Source organism: Crinia signifera, chromosome 1, assembly GCF_055691185.1.
Source record: "Crinia signifera chromosome 1, ASM5569118v1, whole genome shotgun sequence".
In the NCBI taxonomy this organism is placed as follows: Eukaryota; Metazoa; Chordata; class Amphibia; order Anura; family Myobatrachidae; genus Crinia; species Crinia signifera.
In genome coordinates this window covers 127722326-127734609 of record NC_139217.1, presented here as the reverse complement: position 1 = coordinate 127734609, position 12284 = coordinate 127722326, and positions in this window count along the sequence as shown.

The window sequence follows — 12284 nt, the reverse complement described above, 5'->3', positions numbered from 1 at the left end:
TGACTCACCCCTGGACTACAGCGCATTTAACAGCCCTTGCAGTAAAAAAAAAAAAAAAAACACCTTATTTTTATTTTCATTAAAAAAAGGGCAGCTCCCCTGGTCTGATACGGGACACATGGGGCACCCCTGGAATTATATGGCACACATGCGGTCACCCCAGGACTGATACAGGACACATGGGGACACCCATGGAATTATATGGCACACATGCGGGCACCCCTGGACTGAAACGGGACACATGGGGGCACCCATAGAATTATACAGCACACATCGGGGCACCCATGGAATTATACAGCACACATGGGGGCACCCATGGAATTATATGGCACACATGTGGGCACCCCTGGACTGATACGGGACACATGCGGTCACCACCGGACTGATACGGGACACATGCGGTCACCCCCGGACTGATATGGGACACATGCGGGCATTCACCCCTGGACTGATACGGGACACATGTGGGCACCCCTAGACTGATATGGGAAACATGCAGGCACCCCTGGTCTAATATGGGACACATGGGGCACCCCTGGAATTATACGGCACACATGCGGGCACCCCTGGACTGATACGGGATGCATGGGGGCACCCATAGAATTATACGGCATGCATGGGGGCACCCATGGACTATACGGGACACATGCGGGCACCCCTGGACTGAAACGGGAGACTGGGCAGCACAGCTGGACTGATAGGGGACACTGGGCAGCCCTGCAGTAAAAATAAAAATCTTTTTTTTTCATAGAGCCCCTTGTAGTCCCATATAGCAGTCCCCCTAGTAGTGCCGCAGAATAGTACCCTTAGAGTTCCCCCTTAGTTTATTTCACAGTAGTTCTCCCTAGTAGTTGTTCCCTGGCTGCTCAGTAATTCCCCCTTAATAATTGGACCCTGGCCGCTCAGTATTTCTCCCTTTAGATTGTACCCCCTCCAGCAGCCCCCTTAGCATGTTTAGTTCCCCCTTTAATGTGTCACACACACCTTGCGGCCCCCAGGTGTGTCACCCCCCTCTGCAGACAGCACAGAGACATCCGTGCTGTCTGACATTCACTTGCCAAATGAAGATGGCACCAGAGCCGGGAACATAAATAGCCATCAAGTCTCGCGAGAAGCCGACACGGGATGATGACGTTTTGGCCTCGGAAAGATGGCGGGACCCGGCGAACCCCTCGGATCCGGCCTCGGATTAGATAAGTTCGTGGGGGGTTCGGATCTCTAGGATCCGAACCCCCTCATCTCTAAAAATAACTGTTATACTTACCTACACACAGGGACCAGTAATCAGTGGTCTGGTGAAGGCCGCCGGTCATCGTGTCCTCAGGCACTGCTCCATAAAGAATATCAATTCAATATCAATAGATAGTATTTAAGAAATACACAAAATTGATGTACAGTATATACATTGCCAGGCAACCACTTACAATACATGGTAGCATCCGTCATACTGGAGATGTTATGTCAGAGTAAGCAAAAGAGCTGTTTGTCTATTGCACAATCAGGAAATTGTTATTACACAACAATAGCAAAACATTTAGAAGAGCAACAAAAATCAATGGGTTTAGCCTATGCCAGAAGTGTGGTCATTACATATTTACTGCTGATTGAAACAAGACTCACATGTGGTCAGTCACATAATGTGTCAGATCCTTGGCAAGACTTAGGACCAGATGTACTAAGCTTGGAAAGTGATTAACTGGAGAGTGATAAAGCACCAGCCAATTAGCTTCTAACTGTCAGGTTACATGCTGAGTTTAAAAATGACAGTTAAGAGCTTATTAGTTAGTGGTTTATCTATTTGATCGCTTTTCAAGGCTTAGTACATCTTTGCCCTAAGCCACGCTGTCATGGCTAGCAATGTGGGCACTACGTTAGTACTTTTGTTGCACTGAAATTGGTATGAAGTAATAATGTGAGCGTGATCATAACAACATGGCTGAAAGCATTGCACTGTACTCAGTTTTTTGCACCCAGATTTGCATCTTAGGGCCTTATTTTGGTTTGTTTGCTCCCCCGTGCGTTCACACAGGGGAGCAATGTTTCCATTTCTGTGCATGTGCATACACTGGGTGCGAACGGGCACAGCAATCTGCAAGTTTGCCGTCCCCTTCACACCAACCAGTGTGTGGAGCGGCAGGTGGATGCACCCATGGAAACGCCCAGTGTTTCGTGGGTGTTCCCATGAAAATGTTGGGCGTTCCCATGGAAATTAGGCAGTAACACCGGATGTCAGCTGCCGCCCGGTGTTACTGCCTAATTTCCATGGGAACGCCCAACATTTTCATGGGAACACCCACGAAACACTGGGCGTTTCCATGGGTGCATCCACCTGCCGCTCCACACACTGGTTGGTGTGAAGGGGACGGCAAACTTGCAGATTGCTGTGCCCGTTCGCACCCAGTGTATGCACATGCACAGAAATGGAAACATTGCTCCCCTGTGTGAACGCACGGGGGAGCAAACAAACCAAAATAAGGCCCTAAGATGCAAATCTGGGTGCAAAAAACTGAGTACAGTGCAATGCTTTCAGCCATGTTGTTATGATCACGCTCACATTATTACTTCATACCAATTTCAGTGCAACAAATTGCAGGGAAAACGCAAAGCTAATTTTGCGTGCACCTTACAAATCATTTGATGGTTGGCGACTATCAAAAGATTTGGGCCCCGTTCTCAATGCTGCAAGTGGATGATTATGCAAAACATCCATTCCCAGCACTGTGGGGAACTCAGCGTGCGAGGGGGGGCGGCTGTGCGAGCGTTGGGTGGCATTGTGTATGGACCAGAATAAGGTCCTTAGTTGCACACACAGTGACATTACAGATTCCTGGAAATCACAGTAGGACTACTTTGCATTTGCCAGATTTAAAGCTATTCCCTTATGACTCTAAGCCTCTTTATTTGCCTCAGAGCCCTCTCATGCTGCTTTATATCTGACATAAATGTGGGTGAAAACCTGGGATCCAGTGACCATTAAGCAGTATGGTTCAAAATAAAGACAGAGACTGACTCATCGCACACAAAAACAAAGGTGTTAGATTTTAGGAGGGCTGATTTTGTAGAGATGGGAAACTCTGTAAGGGATTCTTTGGCAGAGTGGAAGAACTTGGAAGGAGTGCAGGATAAGTGGGAAAAATTAAAAAGTGCAATTCTAAAAGCAACAGAACTTTGTGTCAAAAGAGTTAGGAAAAACACAAGAAAAAGGAAGCCATTGTGGTTTGCAAAAGAAGTAGCAAGTATTGTGAAAGCAAAAAAGTTGTCCTTTAAGATATTTAAGCAGACGCAGAAGAATGAGGACAAAGAGGTGTATCTTGTTAGACAGAGGGAGGCTAAGAAGGTAATCAAATGTGCAAAAGCACAGGCTGAAGAGAAAATGGCCCAATCAGTGGGTAAAGGGGGGAAAACTTTTTTTAGGTATATAAGTGAAAGGAGAAAAACAAAAAGTGGAATAATAAGACTAAAGACAGAGAGTGGAAGTTTTCTTGAGGGGGACAATGTAATAGCAGATAATATTAATAATTATTTCTGCTCAGTATTCACTTCTGAAAGAGAGGGGAAGGGGCCACAATTAAGTTGCAAGTATAGTCAGAAAACTGAGGGAGAAACAAGTACATTTACAGAGGAGAAAGTCCTCACAGAACTCTCAAAACTGAAAGTGGATAAATCAATGGGGCCAGATGGGATACATCCAAGGATACTAAAAGAGCTCAAAGGGGAGCTGGTAAAACCAATAACAGAATTATTCAACCAGTCACTAGCTACTGGAGTAATCCCAGAGGACTGGAAAACAGCGAATGTAGTCCCACTGCACAAAAGTGGAAGCAAAGAAGAGGTAAGCAACTATCGACCAGTGAGCCTTACATCAGTAGTAGGGAAATTGATGGAAACACTCTTAAAAGAAAGAGTTGTAGAATATCTCAAAACCAGCAATTTACAGGATCCAAAACAGCATGGGTTTACTGGGGGAAGATCATGTCAAACAAATCTTATTGACTTTTTTGACTGGGTGACTAAAGTAATAGATCAAGGTGGGGCTGTAGATGTAGCTTATCTAGACTTTAGTAAGGCTTTTGACACTGTCCCACATCGCAGACTGTTAAATAAACTTGAAAGCTTGGGATTGGATTCTAAGATAGTTGAATGGATAAGAGCATGGTTGCAGGACAGAAAACAGAGAGTTGTAGTAAACGGAGTACAGTCAAAGGAGGGAAAGGTTACAAGTGGAGTACCCCAGGGATCTGTACTTGCACCAGTGCTTTTTAATATCTTTATTGGTGATATTGCAAATGGAATTGAGGGTAAAATGTGCCTTTTTGCAGATGACACAAAGGTATGCAACAGGGTAGACACACCAGGAGGGGTAAAACAAATGATTGATGATCTAGGTAGATTAGAGGAATGGTCAAGAGCATGGCAACTACAGTTTAATGCCAAAAAATGCAAAATCATGCACTTGGGTTGCAAAAATCCAAAGACTAAATATAGTATAAATGGCACTATAATGGAAACTACTGAGGAAGAGAGGGATCTAGGTGTCACTATTTCAGGGGACTTAAAGGCAGGTAGGCAATGTAACAAAGCAACGAAGAAGGCAAGTCAGATGCTTGGTTGCATAGGGAGAGGTATCAGCAGTAGAAAGAAAGAAGTAATAATGCCACTGTATAGGTCATTGGTACGACCTCATCTAGAGTATTGTGTTCAGTTCTGGAGGCCATATCTCCAGAAGGATATAAATACATTAGAGACTGTACAAAGAAGGGTAACTAAAATGGTGCATGGCCTACATCACAAAACGTACCAGGAAAGACTAAAAGATCTTAATATGTATACTTTAGAGCAGAGAAGGGAAAGGGGGGACATGATAGAAACTTTCAAATATATCAAGGGTTTTAACAAGGTACAGGTGGGAGACATTCTTCACAGGAAGAGGAGCAGCAGAACACGAGGACATGCACTGAAACTAGAGGGAGGAAGATTCAGGGGAAATTTGAGGAAGAATTACTTCACAGAAAGAGTAGTAGATAAGTGGAATAGCCTCCCATCAGAGGTGGTAGAGGCAAATACAGTAGTACAATTTAAACATGCTTGGGATAGGCATATTGATATCCTTACAAAAAAATAAGGATCAAATATGGTTTGAGGTAACATGTTTAAAAAAGGGGCAGACTAGATGGGCCAAGTGGTTCTTATCTGCCGTCAAATTCTATGTTTCTATGTTTCTATGTTTATACATCTGCCTCATGAACCTTTATACAGTATGTCTTATACAGCATGTCGGTATATACCAAGTGGGTCCAGAGCCCTTCATATCCTTTATATGCCGCAGAGTCAGTCCCTCATGTTCTCAATATATCGGTAAACTGCAGAACAGATCTCATAAATGCAAAAATTCTGCCCCATTGACAGACATTTTTGGGAAGCTACAGAGGCAGTGCCAGATTAAGGTCTAAATGGTCCTGGAGCTGAAAATGATCAAGGGCCTATTATGTGCAATAATACGGGTTGTGGCCAGCACCTAATAATGTGTGTGTGTGTGTGTGTGGGGGGGGGGGGGGGGGGACGTGACCAGTTTTCTGTTTGGGTGGTCTGCTCATGGGTGTGTCTCTATTTGTGTAAATACTTTCAACTAATTATATATTCCTGGAAAAGGCAGGGGGCTGTCATAGGAAAAATGCAGGGAGATATATTGGCAGGTGCCCTCAACATTTGCACCCGCAGGATGCCGATGTCCTAAGATACTTGCGGGGTGAGACAGCACTCCAGTCATAAACTTGGTAGACAACATTTCAGCACCTTTTATGTGGTCACCTACGTTTACCACACCATATACCCCTTATACAAATCATGCAACACAATAGTAACCCCCTTATACTGTACTTGCCTCTTACACATTATGCCACATGGAATAATCCAAAATTCACATCGACTGAGCCAAAATTCCCACTATGGAACACAAATTGAGTCAAAATTCACGCTATACCAAACAGATTGAGCAAAAATGCACAATATGCTTCATAAACAGGGGCCTTGCGCACCACAGGCGTGCATTAAAAATTTACACCATAATGCCCATTACATGTTAAGCCACACACCATAATGTCCATTACGTAATATGCCAAACACCATAATGCCTATTAAAAATGATGCTACATAAGTGCTGCTTACCTACATGCTCATTGCCAGGGGTTCCATGCTCGTTGCCATGTGGGATTACATGCTCATTGCCAAGGGGATTACATGCTCACTGTAACTGGGGGACAGCCACCGCCGGGCAGAAATGACAGCCATTGACAGCCGGGCAGAGAGCAGGGTGCTGCCCAGCTGTATTCAGAGCACTGCAGGTCCCGGCTATTTGAAATAATACCCCTTTCACACCAGAAAATGCAGGGACTTACCCAGGAATATGGTCCCAGGATCATGTAGGGACATTCCCAGAGAGAAAACCACCCCCCCCTTTAAACAACCAGCTATATCTTCAGGCAAAAAATAGACAGGTGACCAGCGCTGGGAGATAATTAGTATAAAACCTCCAATAGATTGAGACTTTCCTCAAATCTTCCAAATATGTTGGAGATCTCCTTGTGTGTGGGTGCCAGAGGGAAGTTAACTTACTTCAAAATTCTATTCTGGTATGCACATCAAGGTATCTATGGCATAAAGCTTCAGGGTATGACTGGATAGTGAACTTACTTTATAGTTCTGCCCCGTGTTCCTATAATGGTTTCTTTTATCCAATGCAACAGCAGACAAGTGATGAAACAGGAGGATTTATTCCAGGACAAAACAGTTCCAAATGGCAAAAAGGCAAAAAGGTATAACAATTAAAAGATGAAATGAGGAGGGATACAGAGGCAGCTGTGACGGCGGTGTCCGACTCACAATCCAAGCACTGCAGACGCTGTGTATCACAAAGGAGAGCAGGGTGTATCACATGGTCTTGCATTGACCAATCACAGACAACCTGTGCCCGGCATTACAGAGCGTATATCTGAGCTAATAATATATGACAATGCTCATATTAGCTCATATATTATTAGCTCAGATATACGCTCTGTAATGCCGGAATGAGTGCCAGGCCAAAACTGGTGCTACTTTTGGGGAAACTACAAGTTATTCACAATTGCAATGTAGACAAGGAGTATGGGACCACTTCAATTGCGGTACGCAGTAGTGGCAGCTATCCCGGATATGAGTTTACTAACTGTTCCTCCCAAAATCACTTGCCCATTGGAGTCCAATAGGCACAGGATCCATATAAAGAAGGACCAGTGGGGTGCTTTTCCCATATTATCCCCACCCATTCAAAGGGGAGATATACTAAGGCTTGCACCATTTATACACCAATCGAAGTATAATTACATGTGTATTATGTTTTATACATATTCTTTTTAATGTGATTCTTTTTAATGTTATTATTATTTTTTAATAAATTGTTTGAACAGATTGTGTTATCTCCTTCCTCAAAAGCACAGTTTAAAATTATTTTTCTTCTTGTTTTTACCCTAGGGGCTGACTACCCCTTAATCAAACTGCTGCTCGATTTGAATTAAGCCCTACGCTGTGCCTGGTAATTACCCTAGAGGTAATACACGCCTGTTTCTATTTTTTCTCTAAGAAGTATGGGAAACCAGGAAAGCAGACAGCGTTATGTCGACAAATGTGAAAGCACTGTATGGGCACTTGTAGCGCAATTGTGAACATGATGGTAAATCCTTGTGTTTACAGTTATACTGGCGGCTCTTTTAAAATGCTTTAAGAAATATTTTACATTTGTCGACATAACTTTGTCAGTGTCCCATTAGTAATCTTGTTGACTTTTAGTCAACAAGGTGACTGATTCCATTCTGGGTCAATACACCTCATACTAAATGATCTCTTTTAGGACAGAGATGTATACAGGTTTTGGAGTAATATTATATTCCTAATCTTGATTTTACCTATTTGTCTTTGTGTTAGGTCATAGATGTTTGCCCATACTTGGGATTGTCAGAGACCCAAACAAAGGTACGGAGTCTAATGTGCCAGTGGTATTAGCCAGGGACCTCCTGCCCTAAGATGTCAAACAGTGCAGTGCACATGTCCCTCAGGAGATTCCAGTGGTCCCATACTTGGAAAGTGGGGCCCGAGTAACCGTGAGCCCTGAATACCCTATAAATGGCTTGTGAGGGAGCATCCAATAAAATTTGACCTAACAACTGTCCTATGGACATTCTAGAGTAACATCTGTTTTGCATCATATTCCTCTTGACAGTCGACTGGAATAGCTGAAGGAAAATGTAAAAAACTGATTAAGACCCAATGGTTTCAGGAGAGAAATTTGATATCATGATTGTTCCAGAAGTTTCAGATAGTATTCCACTGGGTTAATCACATGAAGGATTTAGAAGAGCCTAATGTGCCTGGTCCCATACTTCATAATGGGTATGGGAAAAATTACAATACATTTATTAAAATGTACCCATTATAGTTTTTCCAATGTAGAATAAAATGTTTAATATGGTTTAATTCACACTTTTTCCAGGGGGATATAGATTATTGATATCCAATTCTCAGGAGTTAAACTCTCTATGCGTTTCAGCACCAACTTCATTAGGGGTTAACGTGTAAGGTAACATTGGTTAAAAACACTTGTGGTTGGTCACAGGGATACTTCCCTTGTGTCGCTCCAAGATGTAACAAACCAAAAAAACATCCATTTTGTATTTTGAGTGGTATGAAAAAATACAATTGGAGATTTCCTTCTTACGCAGGATACACAATTAATCATTTTAATCTATAGTGCTACCGGAACAGCAGCAAAAAAAAAAAAAAAAAAGATGGTTTCAGCTATTAAGAATATTTATATCTGTGTGAATTGTCCATACAGATAAAGATATTGGGTGACATTCTATGGGATGAGATTTGCGTTTTTTTGGCGTTAATTAGTAAACAAAATGGCGCTATCGCATTTTTCCGTCAAATCGCCTATTTAATAGGATGCGCTAAGGGACTGAAATCGCATATTATGTGCGTTAAGGCATGTGGACCAAAAGTGCGAGATTAATTCGCATTTATATCGCATCCAGATGTTTTCGTACAGAAAAGTATACAATTCGCTTATTTAATGCAATGCGTTTTCTCAAATCACACTTTTTAGGTGTCTAATAATCGCACTTATTTCAGACCAGGTTCTGTTTGGCGATTTGGCCCAGAACTCATTTTGGTCAAGTGCACACATGGTTAATTTCACCACAGGTGCCCTCATTTTCACTCACAAACACCCCATACATAAACCCCAACATCATTAAGGACACCTGTGAGGGTTTGAGACATGGAGATTTTGCAGAGTGGTTTGGAGTTGCTTATTTGTGATGTGGCCCATTTGGAGGAGCTGCGCAGGAGGGAGGAAGCTGCGCGCCAGATCCAGGTAGCCCTCCGACTACTGCGTACCCCACGTATGTATCGTGCTCGCCTGTACCTGGACTCCCTCTCGGATCAACAGGTTGTGGGGATGTTTAGGCTGAACCGCATTAACCTGTTGGACTTATATGAGCAGGTGAGAGATGATTTGGACCCTTTTGGGGGAGGCAACTATGCAGTGTCTGGCCTGCACAAATTAATGTGTGCCCTCTACTATTTGGCCACAGGCTCCACTCAGTCTGTGACCTCATGGGCCTTGGGGGTATCACAGGCCACTTTCTCTAAGCATTTTACTCAAGTGTTACTTGCTTTAAAGAAGTTGTGGCGCATATACATCAGATTCCCCAGTTCTGAGCTGAAGTGGCAGGACCACAAGTTGGCTTTCTATAGACTCTCAGCATTCCCTCACGTGCTGGGAGCTATAGACTGCACACACATTGGGATTAGGGCACCGCACGTGCGGGGCCACGTCTACGCCAATAGGCGTGGGCGGCACTCCCTGAACGTGCAGGTTGTATCCAATGCTCACTTGAAATCCTGAGTGTTGTCGCAGGCTTTCCTGGGAACTGCCATGATGCCTATATTCTGAGACACTCAGCCCTCTGGAACAGATTTACCGACCACCAAATGCCAGAGGGCTGGCTACTAGGTAAGTACCTTTTTCATATTACCCTGTCTGTCCTTATTTGTATCTGCTCTAATGTGTGTGTTTCCTGTTTCACAAGCATATTGCTCTTCTAACAGTGTGTCCTGTTTAAAAGAAACACATACCTTACCATATAAGGCAATCACTTCCTATCTGTGTTTTAGGTGACTCAGGATATGGTTGTGTTTCCTGGCTCATGACACCTTTGCGCTCCCCAGAGGGCCCTGCACTGCACCGGTATAATGAAGCCCACATTGCAACCCGCAATGTGGTGGAGCGCACATTTGGCGTTTTGAAGAGTTGATTCCGGTGTTTGGACAGGTCATTGGGTACACTGCTTTACCACCCCGCCAAAGTAGTGATGATCATCCAGGCTTGCTGCATGATGCACAACATAGCCCTGTCCCAACCTGCCTATGTGGAGGAGGAACATGCAGCAGTCGTGCAGGAAGCCCAACCTACCACACCTCGGGTAGTAAGGGGTACGCAGAGGGGGAATCTGGTGCGCACACACATCATCAGCCGTTACTTTTCTGGTAAGCACATGTGCCCTGCACTCCAAAATCTACCTGTGCTGTAAGTGTACTCATAAACAAATTATTGACCAATACCATCTGTTTCCACCCACATTTAGCCTAATACACAGAGCCCAACGGATGCAGCTGGTGGTGCTGACCTATCCCTTGCTGGTATCAAGCTTGTAAGTACATTTGATACATGTATGAATGAAGTTTGCAGTAAAACATGGCTGACTGGTGTTGTGGAACTACACGTGCCAGCATGCCCTGACAAACTATAACCATTACAGTCCAAACCATGAGTGTCAGAGCTTGCTGGAATACAGGGGCGGATCCAGGATAAAATGACAGGGGGGGCACCATGATAAAAGAGGGTTTAGGTGGGGGTGGGCCAGTGTTAGTGGTACCAGTGTACATGCTAAGAGAGCGGCAGAGAGAGGGTGGCAATGGGATTAAAAATAGGCCCTGGCATTTAAAGTGCACAGGCCCACCATGGCAACAAAAGTGAAGGATGCAGTTGTGCGCGCGCCGAAGGCGCACTCTGGAAAAGGGGGTGTGGCCACTCAACAGGGGGCATGTCCTTGAGTGTAGTGTACAACACCATATACAACTTCTACACATTATGCAACAAAATACTAGACCCCATTATACTTGCCCCTTACACATGATGCCAAATGGAATGAGCCAAAATTCAAACAATGCCACATGGATTGTGTCAAAATTTACATAATAACACACGGATTGAGCCAAAATTCACATAATGCCAAATGGATTGAGCCAAAATTCACATAATGCCAAATGGATTGAGCCAAAATTCACATAATGCCACATGGATTGTGTCAAAATTCACATAATGCCACACGGATTGAGCCAAATTCATAAGATGCCATATGGATTGAGCCAAAATTCACATAATGCCACATGGATTGAGCCAAAATTCACAAAATGCAACACGAATTGAGCCAAAATTCACATAATGCCACACGGATTGAGACAAAATTCACATAATGCCACATGGATTGAGCCAGAATTCACATAATGCCACACGGATTAAGACAAAATTCACAATCCGCTTCATAAACAGGGACATTGTCCACCAAAGGCGCGCATTAAACATTTACACCATAATGTCCATTGCACGTTAAGTTACACGGCATGATGTCCATTATGTATTATGCCAAACACCATAATGCCTATTAAAAATTATGCTACATACAGTAAGTGCTGCTTATCTACATGCTCATTGCCAAGGGTTCCGTGCTCATTGCCAGAGGTTCCATGCTCGTTGCCATGTGGGATTACATGCTCATTGCCAACGGGGAATACATGCTCGTGGTAAATGGGGGACAGCCGCCAGGCAGAAGTGATAGCCACTGACAGTGGCAGAGCCTGGCTGTATTCCGAGCACTGCAGGTCCCAGCTATTTGAAATAATACCCATTTCACACCAGAAAATGCGTTCCCAGCATAGTCCCTGCATTTTCTGGTGTGAGGGGGAGAGAAAACCACCCCTCCCCCCCTTTAACCAGTTATCTCATTTAACCGGCTATATCTTCGGAACTAACTGACCCATTTACATGAGACAAGTATCATATACAAGAATTTTTGAGTGGGCTTTGAATGATTTTGGTCCAGTGAAACTGGAATGTTTGGTTCCAGAGTAATCTGCCCTCAAAGAACATGAACAACCATGAAATTACATTTCAAAAATAAAAAAAAAAT